We start from the raw sequence: 15,690 nt of genomic DNA, 5'->3' as shown, positions 1-15,690 counted from the left end.
TGTCCAAAAGCTAGTAGCTTGTGAACACAGACAATGCTATAAGAAATGGTAACTTTCAGCAAAATGCATATCTCCAACATTCTTCTGGCCCAAACAATTTCAGGTTCATGATCCACTTGCTTTATATATCCACATCTAGTGTATGAGCAATTTTTAATGGAAAAAGTAAAATTAAATTTTTTGAAAAAGCAGCCTGATACAGTTAACTGCTGTCTCCTGATGAATTTTCTATATGTGGGGTGGCTTGGTTCAGCTGCTTCATCAATGACCTTCCCTCCATCATAAGGTCAGAAATGGGGATGTTCGCTGATGATTGCACAGTGTTCAGTTCCATTCGCAACCCCTCAGACCTGGACAACACCCAGGCTTGGGCTGATAAGTGGCAAGTAACATTCGCACCAGACAAGTGCCAGGCAATGACCACCTCCCTTTGACATTCAACGGCATTACCATCACCAAAACCCCCACCATCAACATCTTGGGGGTCACCATTGACCAGAAACTTAACTGGACCAGCCGCATAAATACTGTGGCTACAAGAGCAGGTCAGATGCTGGGTATTCTGCGGCGAGTGACTCACCTCCTGACTCCCCAAAGCCTTTTCACCATCTACAAGGCTCAAGGCAGGAGTGTGATGGAATACTCTCCACTTGCCTGGATGAGTGCAGCTCCAGCAACATGTAAGAAGCTTGACACCATCCAGGACAAAGCAGCCCGCTTGATTGGCACCCCATCCACCACCCGAAACATTCACTCCCTTCACCACCGGCGCACTGTGACTGCAGTGTGTGCTATCTATAGGATGCAATGCAGCAACTTGCCAAGGCTTCTTTGACAGCACCTCCCAAACCCGTGACCTCTATCACCCAGAAGGATAAGGGCAGCAGGCACATGTGAACACCACCACCTGCACGTTACCCTCCAAGTCACACACCATCCCGACTTGGAAATATATCGCTGTTCCTTATCGTCGCTGGGTCAAAATCCTGGAACTCCCTTCCTAACAGCACTGTGGGAGAACCTTCACCACAAGGACTGCAGCGTTTCATGAAGGCGGCTCACCACCACCTTCTCAAGGGCAATTAGCGATGGGCAATAAATGCTGGCCTCGCCGGCGATGCCCACGTCCCATGAACGAATAAAAATAAAACCTTGAGTGGTGGTAAACTGGTCATCTCGGCTGAGCCATTTGGTGAAGAGGCCAAGCAGAAGCCAGGTAAGCATATGCTTAAATATTTTTGAATGTGATGGTTCCAGGCCTGTTGGCTAGATGGGTGTCATGCGAGATATTTTCTTGGGTTCAACATCACTGGCCTCTCCCGTAAGCAGATTTTGTGTCTCCTACAATCCAGAATGTACCTTAACCTGCCTAATATCTTGGTGAATGATGGCGAGACCCATTGATTGTAACAGAGACGTTTTACTCGGTACACCAACTACTGGAATGTATCAAATGCATCTTCTCTTTACAAAAAGCAGACTGAACATATACTCTATAAGACCAAGGCTCAGGCTCCAAACCAATGGACAGTTTATTTACATAAAACAGGGAAATGAACAATGTACAGTATAAAACAGTGAATCAGATACTTCACACTCCCACTTGATACCTAAAATAAGAAAGATGCTAATCACTTTCTCTCTATACTTAGACTTAAAACTTACACTGTGAAATAAGCTACAACTTCAAACTGGCCTAGTTTCTCTGCTGGGCTGGCACAGACACAATCTTTCTGCAGCTGAAAAATTAACAAATTAACTCTGGTAAAACAGAAATACAATCCTTTTGAAGTTATATTGAAACAAAAGGCTGCATTTCCCTTATCAATATTAAATATGTAGCCAATCTTTGGTGTATTATGCAATGTGAAATCTGCTGCCATATAACCCAATTAACCTTAACCCCTTATTGTGTTTTCCCTGACACTTCATACATTGTGAAGTCTACCACAGCCAGCCTGTCTGGTCACTGAGCTGATAGTTTTTTCGTTGAGAAATACAGTGTGACCATAGGATTTTAACCCCTCAGGTTGTTTCAGCCATAAGGAAACCCAATCAAAAATTTAATACAGACAAGAAGCACATTTTTGTCACAATGGACTGTCATTGGTGTTGAATAATTGTAATTTCAGGTTGCTATCCTGGAATTTTTATTTGATTACTTACTGGAGAATTGAGAAGAAATTCCAGAATCCTTTCTTAGAACTTCAATTGTTCACCTCCCTCATTAAATTTAGTAACTTCGGGAGATTCAGGAGAAAAGGACTTGAAGGACCAAATGGCCTTTTCTCAATGCATGGTTTTCCTCCCCAGGTTTCTTTGGGGGCGACGTGTGCTGGAGGAGCAAGGAGGTCTTGTATCTCGTGGGTGGCGAATGGCGCATGGCAGAAGAGGAGCTGGAGAATAAAGAATGGGAAGGACAAAATATTTTTAAAATTATGAATTCGAGAAAGAAAATAACCATGCTCATAGTATCTAAAAAATAATTTTCTGATTGTCCCTGTTGAAATACCAGATTAGATCCTTGTACTCTACATGTCTAATTTTACCCACTAAGCAATTTTCTGTATGAAACTTTTTTTAAAAATCTTGTTTTTTACAGAAATAGTGTAGGATGAAAGAACAACTATAATTCAAAATATGACTGGAATTCATTGCTCTGGTCGTAGGTGGTCTCCATTCAATCTTTATTCTGAGACCTGAGCAGAGGAGCCACAATTCAGCATTTGTTTATTATGAATGGAGAATGATGTCATGCACATTTAATGCAACACACAGTCCTGGGGAGCTGTTCTTGGGTAAGTTGTGTCATGGGTCTAAATATGGTAACGCAATACAAATTAAAAACCAAATCCTGAGGTAACAGCCAGTCATCTATCTTCATGCTGCTTTTCTTTGCTGTAAATGTCCTTGTAATGGTTTTACCACTTCACTGGTGCGCTAGGCTTAGGTAGAAGTTGCTTTTTAAGACAGTGTTCTGTACAGTGTGACATTATGGTCAGACTGGTTATTTGATATGTAATTGTTCATTTATAAAATATAGCATTCTGATTACCCAGACTTGATTGAGAATTCCTTGGCATAGCTGAGGATACTGTAAAAACAGCAGCCTTCAGATAGGATACACTGACTGTCCTCTGTACTGCTGATTGAAAATGGAGTTTCTGCCATCTGCACCAGGTGACTTCAAACATTAACTACATTATTTCAAAAATCTCATTCCCTCAATTATTCACATTATTCAAATGTCCACTTGAAGTAAGGAGTCTCAATGGTGTGGACTGCAAAGAAGAGCAGTCGGATTCAGAGATTCTCCAAACCCTGTGACTCTCCACTGAGTGAGTTTCTCATCTCAGCAATGACTGCTTCCCTTAAGCAAGGGAGATAATGAGGAGTGAGCAAATTACATTGCTCCCATACACCTCCTACACATTGGTTCATAGTGAACAATGCTTCCATCTCAACAGGGACCGTTTGATCCTAGAAGTATATTGTAGTTCATTTTATATATGGCAACTAGCTAAACTGGCAACTTTAATCTGCTAATTTTATGGCTTTTCCTTCATAATTGCAAAGAAAGGTAGTTCAGAACATAGCAAAGACACATTTAATCTGGGAATGGAAAGAAATATTTTGTGAAATTGTACAATAATCTATTATTGCTTAAGGCTTTATAACTTAAATGAATATCTGTGATGAGAGAAAACAAAATCATTGTGTTTGGATATTTAGCCTAATTTAAGATTAATTGCAAAGATATTAGAATGGTACCATAGATGAAAAACTTCAGTTACATGGAGAGACTAGGAAATTTGGGGTTGTTCTCCTTAGAACAGAGAAGGTTAAGGGAAGATTTGATAGAATTGTTCAAAATTATGAAGGGTTTTGATAGAGTGAATAAAGAGAAACTGTTTCCAGTGGCGGAAGGGTTGGTAACCAGAGTACACAGATTTAAAGTAATTGGCAAAAGAACCAGAGGCGACATGAGGAAAGAAAAGTTTATGCAGCGAGTTGTTATGATCTGGAATGCACTGCCTGAAAGGGTGGTGGAAGCAGATTCAATAATAACTTTCAAAAGAGAATTGGATAAATACTTGAAGTGGGAAACATTTGCAGGGTTATGGAGAAAGAGCAGGGGAGTGGGACTAATAGGATAGCTCTCTCAAAGAGCTGACACAGGCACAATGGACCAAATGGCCTCCTCCTGATTCAATTCTATGATATTTGCTTACTTCTAAAGGTTCATAATGATGCAAAGACTGATAATGACTCTCATAGTGCACGTCCTCACCAAAAACCTTATACTGAAACAACACACAACTCCAAACTGTCAATTAAAAAAAACTCAGCCAAGTGGACAAGGAAGGTTTAATTTCTTCTGTGCTGCTCAGCTGATTGCAGCAGGGTGCGGGTGCGGGTGCTACAAATAATTTCAGTGACCTTGGATAAGGGAGGGAGTAAACAAAGATCAGCCAGGGTTCATGACCTTGATTGCAATCTAGTGACGTCATGCATGAAAGTGCACAAGTGAAAATGGGAAGAGGATCGGCCTCAGGATGCCCTCAGTGATCAAATAACCTGATGCCACGGGCATCCACTTGGAGTGTCCACTTGGGATGAGGAATCCCAGCACTTGTCAGTGCCTTCAGGACACAAGAGAAGATGATCTAATATGTGCTGAAACAGTTGGTTTCCAGGAATTATCACTTGCAGTGATTACACCACAATCTTTAATTCTTCAATGTCGATGTGATCAATTATAATAGAGCGCCAGTTTAGTCAAATGAGATTTATTAACCAAGCAATGTCCTCTGAATCTCTTAATTATTCTGCAGCCTTGAAACACACTCCCCAGTACACATTGTTCATAGTAAACTAAACCCCAAAACTACACTGAGAAACTCAGTCCTCAAGAAATTCACCAATGTTAAAAATAACACAATTCCACCCTTTATCCTATTAAATGTGAAATGTAATTGCAGGATTAATTACTGTATTAACAGGAAATAATGGAAAGCAAGTACAGATTTATTAACTGAAAGCAGTAAGTTCCCTCAAGCCTATAGATCATATTTAATGGTGTCCCACTGGACCGCTTGTTGTTCCTTATTAGAGTATACATTATTGAATGTTTAGTGTGAGATTCCATATTGAAAATGTGGTTTCCTTTTAACAATTGCCTATTTTAAATAAACCAATGGGGGTGATGCTGGGTTTCTCACGGTGTCACTAACAGAAAGGCAACTGCAATGTGCCCCCTCATACTGAGGAGGCACCACTAATATAATTAAATATAAAATCTAATTATATGAAAATAAACTCATAATTTAAATCATATTATCAGTGTTGATGTAGAGCAAAGTAGGAGCTGTTTACATCTGGCTCTGCTATACCTAGCTGCATTAGTGCTGACACTGGGTGCTAAAAGATGCATTTCCCAATACTGACATTCCTCACACTGTTCAACTGACGAAGGAGGAAGCCTCCGAAAGCTTGTGGAATTTAAAATAAATTTGTTGGACTATAACTTGGTGTTGTAAAATTGTTTACAATTCCTCAACTTGATAACAACAGAAATAGCTCTTGTATGTATTTTATTTTAAAATACTGTATTCATTTACTTTTTTTTTACTTTCCCCCAAATGGAAAACAAAAGAAATCATTTTTATATTTGCTGATCATTTATCCACTAAAAGCACTGGGGTTGCTAAAATGACCATGTACATTTGTAGAAAATACCTTTTGGAGGGAGCTTTCCTATTTTCTCCTGTGTTCTTTAAAGAACGTAATGCAATTTGTTTTCTCCTTACATATTGATATTGCTTTTTGTTAATTTTTTTTTAGTATTTTATCCTAGGGTCTCCCCCAAGTCATTCATAGTTCCTGGCAGAGGGGACATGCAAGTTCTTTGCTCCTGGGCTCCTGCCAGTGCCATTCTGTTTTTGACCACTAGGAGGTGCATGAGAGCACTTCAAAGTGACTTCCTCTGATTTTGTTCTTTGTGAGGAAGCAGCTGGCCTCTGCACAGCACTACTCAAAGATGAGGGTTTCTGGTCTGTGCCCCCCTTCCCCCCCCCCCCAAGTCTTGGCAATCTGGTCGTCAAAGCCCAGGCATCTTAGTCTTATTTGCATCTACATTTCTTCCCCCCCAAGTCTTGGCAATCTGGCCATCAAAGCCCAGGCATCTTAGTCTTATTTGCATCTACATTTCTTATTTGCTGGTTTGACCAACTTGAATTTTGTTGGCCTGGAGATTTGGGAAAGCTGTTTTTAGAATAGTTGCCACATTGCTGGATAAATCCACACACCAATGCACCAAGATCTATTTGTTTCAGCAACTTGTGATATATGGAAATTAAAGTTTTAAACTTTGTACACGGCTCCTGAACTCTACGGTACACGCTGCTGCGGTCCACGGATACAAAAGTTTGGAAACTTGAGTTTAGGAATTTGCTGTATTAGCAACAACCAATCAATACTTAAGTCTTTTATTGTAAGAACACAGTTTACTAACAAAGAGGTGGTCTAGCATCTTATCATGTTGGTATCTACAGCTCTGGCATGAAGTATCTGGATGTGAATAAGAGCTCATGTTTCCTTTTCATGATTAAGTTCCAAACTTGCCTTGGAAAGGTAAAGAAAAATGAGGCACTCCATCTCCTTCTGCAAGGAAGAACGAAAATATATAAATCCAGTTTATTCTCTCGTGCCTCCAAATACCAACATTGGCCGAAGAGGAGTTCAGTTGTCTGACGTCTTGGCCAGGGAATGATGCAAACAAATCTAAAAGGGTAGGTATAACACAGTAATGCAAAATTGGAGTTTTATACATTTATGTAGCACCTTTTGCATCTTCAGCACATCCCAAAGCACTTTGCAGCCATTTAATTACTTTTGAATTGTTGCACCGTTGTTATGTCGGCAAATATGGTAGCCAATTTGTACAAGCTCCAACAAACAAATGAGATAAATGAGATAAATCTGTTTTGGCAGTGGTTAACTGATGAATGTTGGCCAGGGACCAGAATTCCTTGCCCCTTTGAATAGTGTCATGGGATCTTTTACGTCCACCTGACAAGGCAGTTAGGACTGTGGTTTCACATCTCATCTGAAAGACGGAACCCCTGACAAAGTAACAGTCAGTATACACTGAAGGGTCAGCCTAGACTATGTCTAAAGTCCTGGGGCGGGGTTGAACCCATGACTTGGGGTTGAAAGTGCTACCACTGAGCCAAGCTGATAATTAATAGACTGTTACTAGGGGCTCCCCCAATGGCTCAGTGAGTTTAGCTAGTGAACTGCTCAGCCATATAAACCAGGAAGGTCCCAGGTCAAATTCCTAATTTGTGGTGATTAACTTTATCTCAGCCAGGAAATGAGTAGGGATGTTTCCATTGGGTTCAGGACCCCTCAGTTAGAGGAGGGAAACTCAGCCAGTGTTCTCCCTCCTAATCCCTTTGTAGTGACCCCCTGCTGGAAATGCAGACATCCAGATAGCACAAGATCGGGCTCAAGCTTCATAAAGCTTCCTGATACTCGTCATCAAGGCTTATGCATGAATAATGCCCATTTGGGCATGGTACTGGAGAGCACTGATACCAAGGAGTCAAGGCTGTCAAAGAGGAAATGATGAATGTTGCTGGTAAGAAAAAAATGCTATCTATCACATGATGTGCAAGTATCAAAATACCATTATCCTGGGCTAGATCATAACCCTCCAATGCAACGAGGATGGAATTCAAACCCCAGGCTTAAAACGGCATGTATTTTAAGTATCAGCAGTCTCACTTCACTGAATGATTTGTCGAGAAACATCCAGTTGTAATTTAGTTGCCCTTATGGATATATGTGTGTTTATGCGATGTGAAAATTTTATTCTAGGTTCTATCAGTTGGAGTAATCTTTTAGTGAAACAAGTCAGATGTGTTAAAGCCTGTCCTGTAAGTAGAATGATTCTGTGCCAGGTTTTAGTCATAGCTCACTGATATATTAAAAGGCATAACTCAAAATGGAAAAATGACTTTATGGGCAAATAAGTACAATAGATATTTCCAGCCATACTTAGAGGCATGTGCCGCCATATTGAGCGTGTTGTCTCCAGATTCTCTGCACTAAAACTTTGAGTTTCTGGCCAATTAGTTCCATGTGGCAAGGTGGAGTGGTAACCTGGTGCAGTTTTATTAAAAGAGCTGAAAATGGGTTTATCAGAAACAATGAGCATTTTTAATCAGAATCTCTAGTCCTCCACCTGTGAGTAACCTGATTAAAAGTCATTTTCAGTGATTTAAAAAAAAAACTATTCTGAAGCATTTACTATTTTAATTGCTGTACACTAGTCAGTTTCTTAGTAAATTAAATATTTTAATGTTTAAAAACGTGCTTGTGCACCTAAGAAAACAAGCTTAATTTAAAGACCTGCCACAGGCGGGCGCTATCGGCAGAATCTCACCAGCCTTCTTGTTTCGATTGGGGAGCGTGGCCAGTTTTAAGCCACGCAAAAGATTGCGGAAACGTGAATTAAGCTAGCGTAAATTCCACCCAATGTAAATTGAAATTCCGCAATGTTTTGCACTAATTCGGCAGGATTGCACTGAGAAAGCCTGCACAATCTAACGGAAACTCAGGGCCTAAATACCGGGGTCTAATCCACTTTTCTGTTCAGTTCTTTGATCTGAATGTATAGACTATCTCTTTAAAATCCAAACGGTCCAAACAGTTTGGATTTTGTTAGTATTTGACTTTGAATTGCTAAGCTTACCAGATTTGCACAACCCTTTCATGCCGAGGAGATACATATATCTAAAAATGTGAATGCTCAGGTACATTATATTATGTTTTGACAGCATGGTGAGGACAGTTTTGCTTGAGTGATTTCCAACAGCATGAATCCTACACTTCACACCATTGGGGAGAAGTCAGGTAGGAAAGAACAATTTTGGAGGATTGTTTCTACAGTAATTCTCTGAACTTTAAAAAATGTTGCAATTACTTTTGGTATTTTACAGCAAATGAAGTACTTTTGAGTTGCTTTCTAGGGCTGGTTTGAACGATAGAGGCCGAGGTACAGCTCACATACTTTACCTCTTAATTCTGAAATAGTGGATGACACAGGAGGGTTCCTGAAGAGGAGGAAAGAAAAATACAATACAGAATGGGGAGGTGTGTACAGGCCTAAGCATCCATGTTTAATGGTTTCATTTTTGAGTTGCTTTCTAACACTCGACAGTAATTCTCTGAACTTTAAAAAATGTTGCAATTACTTTTGGTATTTTACAGCAAATGAAGTACTTTTGTAGTCATTGTCGTAATATTGGAAATGCAGCAGCCAATTTTGAACACATCAAGGTTGCACAAACAGGAATGAAACAAATGACCAGATCATCTGTTTTTAGGTATTGGTTGAGGGATAAATATTGGCCAGAATACTGGGAGAACTCCCCTGCACTTCTTCGAATAGCGCTGTGGGATCTTTTACAGGGGCCTTGATTTGACATGACCTCCATCAGTGCAGCACTTCATCGGTATTGCATTGAAGTATCAGCCTAGATTATGTGCTGAAGTCTCTGGAGCCAGGCTTCAACCCGCAACCTTCTGACTCAGAGGCAAAAGTGCTACCACTGAGCTAAGGTTAATGCCTTAGCAGTTGTATGTGGTCTCACATTATAGTGCTGTATTATCTTAAGGTGCCAAACTGATGGGGTGAAAGTGCTGGAGCCTCTATTCAAACATCCACAGTAATAACTGGATTTTCTCTATTCCTCTTTTGATAGAGCTAACTTGCTGCAATATAGTTCTATGGGTGTTGGCGATCCTCTGGTAACTCCCCTAAATGGCAACTCTTCATGTGTGATCCTAGGCAATGAGGCCAGAGGTTTTTAAGATCCCACACCACTGGCTGGGTCTTGCATAAAGCAGGTGCTTTCTCTGCGATTTTCTGTTTTTTGCTGTTAATAGACGGAAAATGGCAAGCAGTGTACCTGCAAATTTCCGATAAGTTGCCTACCGCCTGTGAGGGTCCTTGGGTGGTACAGGGCCTGGAAAGTTCCGCCCAAAGTGACAAGCAGGTTACGAACATGGAGGCATCACAACTGAGCCCATTCGGGTCCTTGCCCAACATCCAATTGTTCACTTTTTTTTTTAGCAAGGATCACTGGGAAAAAGATACTAGTAATCCGAAATAAAGAAGAAAGTGCTGGACCTACACAGCTGGCCCTCCAGCGTCTGCAAAGAAACATTAATATTTTGGGTGTGGACTCTTCTTTGGACAGATATCAATGGGCAGGAACCGTTGCTGATTATTTTTTCTCCTGCTCTAGCTCAGCAGTTCTGAAGTCAATTGCAGTATTTTCCCCTCTACCACCTCAGCTAACCAAGCATAAATGGGGGATCAAACCTAGGACCTAGGCCTCTGTGTATCAACTGAGCCATCAGGGAACCAACTCTAATTATAGCACCTTGAGTTCAGGGCGTTGTACCATATGGATATGCTGTCCTAGGAGGGAGAACAAAGAAGGGGCAAAGTAAGTTGATAAATGGGATTTGACACCTGAATTACAAGGGATAAAACTAGATATTAGGGATGTTTACATTAGAATATAGGTGACAGAGCTTAGCTTATTGAGGTACTTAAGATATTCAAGGGAATAGACAAACTGGATCTTAGAATGATCAATATTAACACAAGCCCTAGGACAAGGGGACATTGATTCAAACTTAGATGAGAAAAGGTGACACACAATTAAGATATAACTTCTTCACATAGAGGGTGGTAATAATGTAGAACAGCCTACCTATGGAGGTAGTGGAAGCAGAGGATGTTATAAATTTTAAGAGAGTGATGTATATTTTTGACAGTGCTTTTGAATGAATGGTTTTGAGAAAAAAGTGAGTAAAGTCTGTGACCTGGGGAACTGGCTTCATGGGTGGTTGTTTCCAGTCCTGTTCTGTGTTCCTAAGGAAATTGGACCAGATGGGGGTAGGTGCTTAGTTAGGTTAAGTATGTCTAGTGATGTCTTCTGCATCTTACTTGATTGCCTTGGAGAGTTGGGAAGGAATTTCATAGAGTTTTTCCTGAGATTGGCCACGATTTTTAAAAAAAATTTTTGTGTTACCCCAGGATACAACATCACTAGTGGTTGGGAAGGGTGGTGTGTGAGGTTTTGTCATCTTATAAACAGGCTGAATATGGATGAGATTTGTGGACTTTTCTCACCTTTTACATATGTTCAAAAAGCAAGCAGAAATGTCCATGTATATAATTTAACAGTTCCCTTTTTTTTAAAAAGCCCCATGAAACCTCAACCTACTGTAAAATGATGATTTGTCACTATGCCCAATGAGCAGAACACCACATTTAAAACAGCAGTGCTCTTTGTTGGTTAATATGGATTAATTACTCATGTAATATTGCCACAACCAAAATATCAATTTCCCCAACACTTTTGTATTTGATCCAGCTGAGGTTTACAAAGTACCTTATCTTCAATACCTCAACATTTCACTAGTCTATCCATTACAGCCTGTAATTTTTCCCATGGTGAAGAGTTGACAGCTCACTTGAACCCAGTTAATCTAGATTTACTTGGGTATATGCCTATGTTACTTTGATTATCAGAGGTTTAATTGATATTTGGGTCACTTCTACTAATGAGTATACAGGAAGGCCACAGAGGTCAAAGGGGCAAAAGATATGAAGCTTTTTTATGCTCTACCAGCTTCCACAAGAAAGTATTCTATCTCAAAGGAGATTAATCCATTTCATTTATAGACCATCAGTAGCAGCTTTTTATTCACGAAGCTGCAATGGATGTTGGTGCTGGGCATAATACAGAAATAGTAGAGTCTGAGACAAGAAAAGCATGATCTGTTGAGAAATTATTTTAATTTTCTAATGCACATTCAAACCAGAACAGACCAGGCAACTATTTATACATTTCAGTATGCTCAAATGAGCAACTTATGTGCTGTGTAAAATCTTATGCAGATGCACTGTGTGTAAATATGTACGGTCACCAGCTGTAACATTCTGTCTTTGTACGAGTCTCTGGCTACCATGTCCCAGTGTTTCTGTTACCCCTGTGCCTTACAGTAACAGAAACCACTTCATATCCTTTCAGAGCAGTTTATCCTCTAGAAAAAATGCATGATCTCCAAGTTCAGATGGTGGTAGTTATTACCCATGTTCCTCGACATAGATGAAAACACTCTCTTAGTGTGTGACAAAGGTGTGTGACAAAATTTAACTTCAGCCGTTAAATGAATTTAAAAGAGGATAAAAGAAAAAAAGACATGAATGAAGAGAGGAGAATGATTGACAAATAGAGCGATAAAAGAAATGCAAGAAAAAATGTAGACAAATGAAGTTAAAAGACATACAAGTAGGAAAGGATGTTGAGTACATGTGATAGAACTAAAATGACCTTAACTTGTTTCTGAGACATTGATCCTGTGATGCAAAAGTAGAAGAGAGTTAACTAGATACTAAGCAGTGGAGAACTAAAGGTTGCAGAAGTGGTATCACAGTCTGGTTCCATCCTGGTTGCATTTTCTCTTTTTTTTGTTGTTGATCAAACTATGACATTTCAATGACATCATTGCCAGTCGCTCCACTGTTTAACCATGGCACACGTCTCCATGACTGATGGACCCAAGAAAGTGAGTTGCAAAAGAATGTGCATGTGTATTTAAAAAAACACACAAAGACCATTGGAGCAGAAAATGCATATTTATTTTCAGAGTTTTCAAAACATGTTTTTTGCTGGTTTTTTTTTTAGCTTTCTGGATCATTTGGAAACTTGAGATCCTCCAAAGGAAGCTGACCCAGATGTGACAATCCGACATTGGCCCTTCTTCATGATGTAGCTATGATTCTATGTAGCTATGGGACTTCTCATATGATCAAATGGGAACATTTGAGATAGGTTCAAGCCCCACTACTGATTAGAGTGCAAAACCTAGGCTGCCACTCTGGTGCAGTAGGGAGGAAGTGTTGCATTGTCGGAGATGCTGGCCTGGAGTTTCCACCTCGGGTGCAATCAGCATTTGGGCGCAAATTGCACTGGTGCATTTTACACAGAGTTTCCGCTAAAATGCAATAACATAATCACAAACACAAAATCTGCCATGAATCAGCGCAGTTGGACAGCTTAACATAGCGTAATCGTTTATTATTTTGCAATCAAAAATATTCATTGTTGTATTTGAGATGTATTTAAGAGTGGTAACCTGGTGCAGTTTTATTAATGCAGCTGAAAATGGGTTTATCACTAAAATAAGCATTTTTAATATAGGTGTCCAGTCCTCTGCCCGTGAGTAACCTGATTTAAACTCACTGAAAATGACTCAAAAAAACTATACTGAAGCATTTCCTACTTTCATTGGTCTACTTTACTCAGTTTCTTATTAAATTTATATTTTTAACTATTTAAAACATTTAAGCCATACCTACTGTGCCTTTGCGCTTAAGAACATTAGCTTAATTTTAAAACCCTCCTCAAAGAGCTGCAAGCTGGCACAATCAGCGGAAACTCACCATTCTAGTTGTTTCGAGTGGGAAGCGTGGCCAGTTTTGTGGGCGGGGCTAGTTTCGGTGATTTTTTTTTAATGTTTAAAATAATTTTTTTTGAGCCATTGCAAAAGATCGCAGAAACTCAAAATACGCTGGGCGTAAATTATGCCCACGTAATTTGAAATTCCGTGATGTTTTGTGCTGATTCGGCCAAATTGCGCTGAAAAAGCCAGTGCAATCTAACAGAAACTCTGAGCCGCTGTCTTTTGGATGAGACATTTTAACTTAAGTCGAGGTCCTGGCTACCCGTTCAGGTGGATGTGAAAGAGCCCATGGCACTATTTGAAGAGCAGGGAGGTTCATCTGGTATCTTAGCCAACATTCCCCTCAACCAACACCCACTAAAAAAAATACCTGGTCATTTGCTCTTTGTGGGACCTAGCTGTGTGCAAATTTGTTGGTATATTTGCCTGCTTAATAGCAGTGGCTGTAGTTCTAAAAGGATTGTATTGGGTGTGTCCTGAGAACATAAATGGTGCTCTGAAAATGAAGTTCTTTCTTTACAAACAAGAAAATGGTAAATTCAATTAATCTATGGAATTCTACTATTTGCTGAATTTAGAGGATACAAGAGTAGAAATTACTGTTGCTGATATAATTGTAAACAATTTTACAACACCAAGTTATAGTCCAGCAATTTTATTTTAAATTCACAAGCTTTCGGAGGCTTCCCCCTTCGTCAGGTGAACGGCGTTCACCTGACGAAGGGGGAAGCCTCCGAAAGCTTGTGAATTTAAAATAAAATTGCTGGACTATAACTTGGTGTTGTAAAATTGTTTACAATTGTCAACCCCAGTCCATCACCGGCATCTCCACATCATTGCTGATATAACACACTGATGTCTGATATTTTAAAATTTGAATACCAGCACAGTAAGAGTTTCTACCACACCAGAGTGCACAATAATTTCTAGCCCGCAATGATATGGGACCTGGACTTGTATATTATGTGAGTGGTACTTCAGTAATATCATGGCTAGTTTGCTTATGCGATAATTTACCTGCATAACAATGTCAATAATAACAACAACTTGCATTTATACGGCGCCTTTAACAAAGTAAAACATCCCAAGGCGCTTCACAGGAGAGTTATCAAGACAAAATGTGACACTGAGCTACATAAACAGATATTAGGACAGGTGGTCAAAAGCTTGGTCAAAGAGGTAGGTTTTAAGGAGCGTCTTAATGGAGAGCGAGGTGGAGAGGTTTAGGGGGGGAATTCCACAGCTTAGGGCCTAGGCAGCCAATGGTGGAGCGAAGGAAATTGGGGATGTGCAAGAGGCCAGAATTGGAGGAGCACAGAGATCTCGGAGGATTGTAGGGCTGGAGGAAGTTACACAGATAGGGAGAGGTGAGGCTAAAAAATAATTAATTGTGAAAAACACAGAACTTTCCCAGTGAAAGGTGCTATCTAAATGCAGTATGTTGCTATAGAATGCAGGAGAATAGTAGTATAAAGGGAGTAATTGGCAGACGTTAATCTGGATTTTCCCATAATATGTACCTTGTCTTCAAATTAGTGCTAAAAAGTACATTGCTGACTTTTTTTTGGTACACCATTCCTTAAAATAAACACTGAAGTCCTTGATATTGCTCATCTCAAGTCTGGTCAGTTTATCAAAGATTGATGCCATGTAATGAGACACAGGGATTGAGTATCTGAGTATTTGAACCCCAGACGTAGTCTGTGCATGTAACCACATGACCCTGGTCCTACTGGGAGTCAGGACCGGCACTATTACCTTGTCTGGGATGGACAGCTGGGCCTGAACCTTCTTCCCTCCGTTTGTCAATAGAAGTTAACATCAGAGCATTTCGTTCTGAGGTGAAGGTTGAATTAAGCAGCTCCCAATTATCTTTCTTGTATTCCATTTGTTCCTCAATGGTACTGAGTTATTTAGGATTGTCACTTTCAATGACATGGATGCTGAAGATTCTGAGTTTGTCAGTTCTAATCCCTGCCGACTTCTCTTACTGCCAGCATCAATGAGTTTTGCTTAACTTACTTGTGACCATAACCAGCATCAACATAATACTTGAGTGGGTTTCTTCCTCCAATGACCATATAAGCCTTCAAGCCATCTCGGGCCACAGTTAGTAAAGGGCAAAGAGCCTTGTGCCTT

Source organism: Heptranchias perlo, chromosome 10 (genome assembly GCF_035084215.1).
Source record: "Heptranchias perlo isolate sHepPer1 chromosome 10, sHepPer1.hap1, whole genome shotgun sequence".
In the NCBI taxonomy this organism is placed as follows: Eukaryota; Metazoa; Chordata; class Chondrichthyes; order Hexanchiformes; family Hexanchidae; genus Heptranchias; species Heptranchias perlo.
This window is presented reverse-complemented; position numbering follows the sequence as displayed.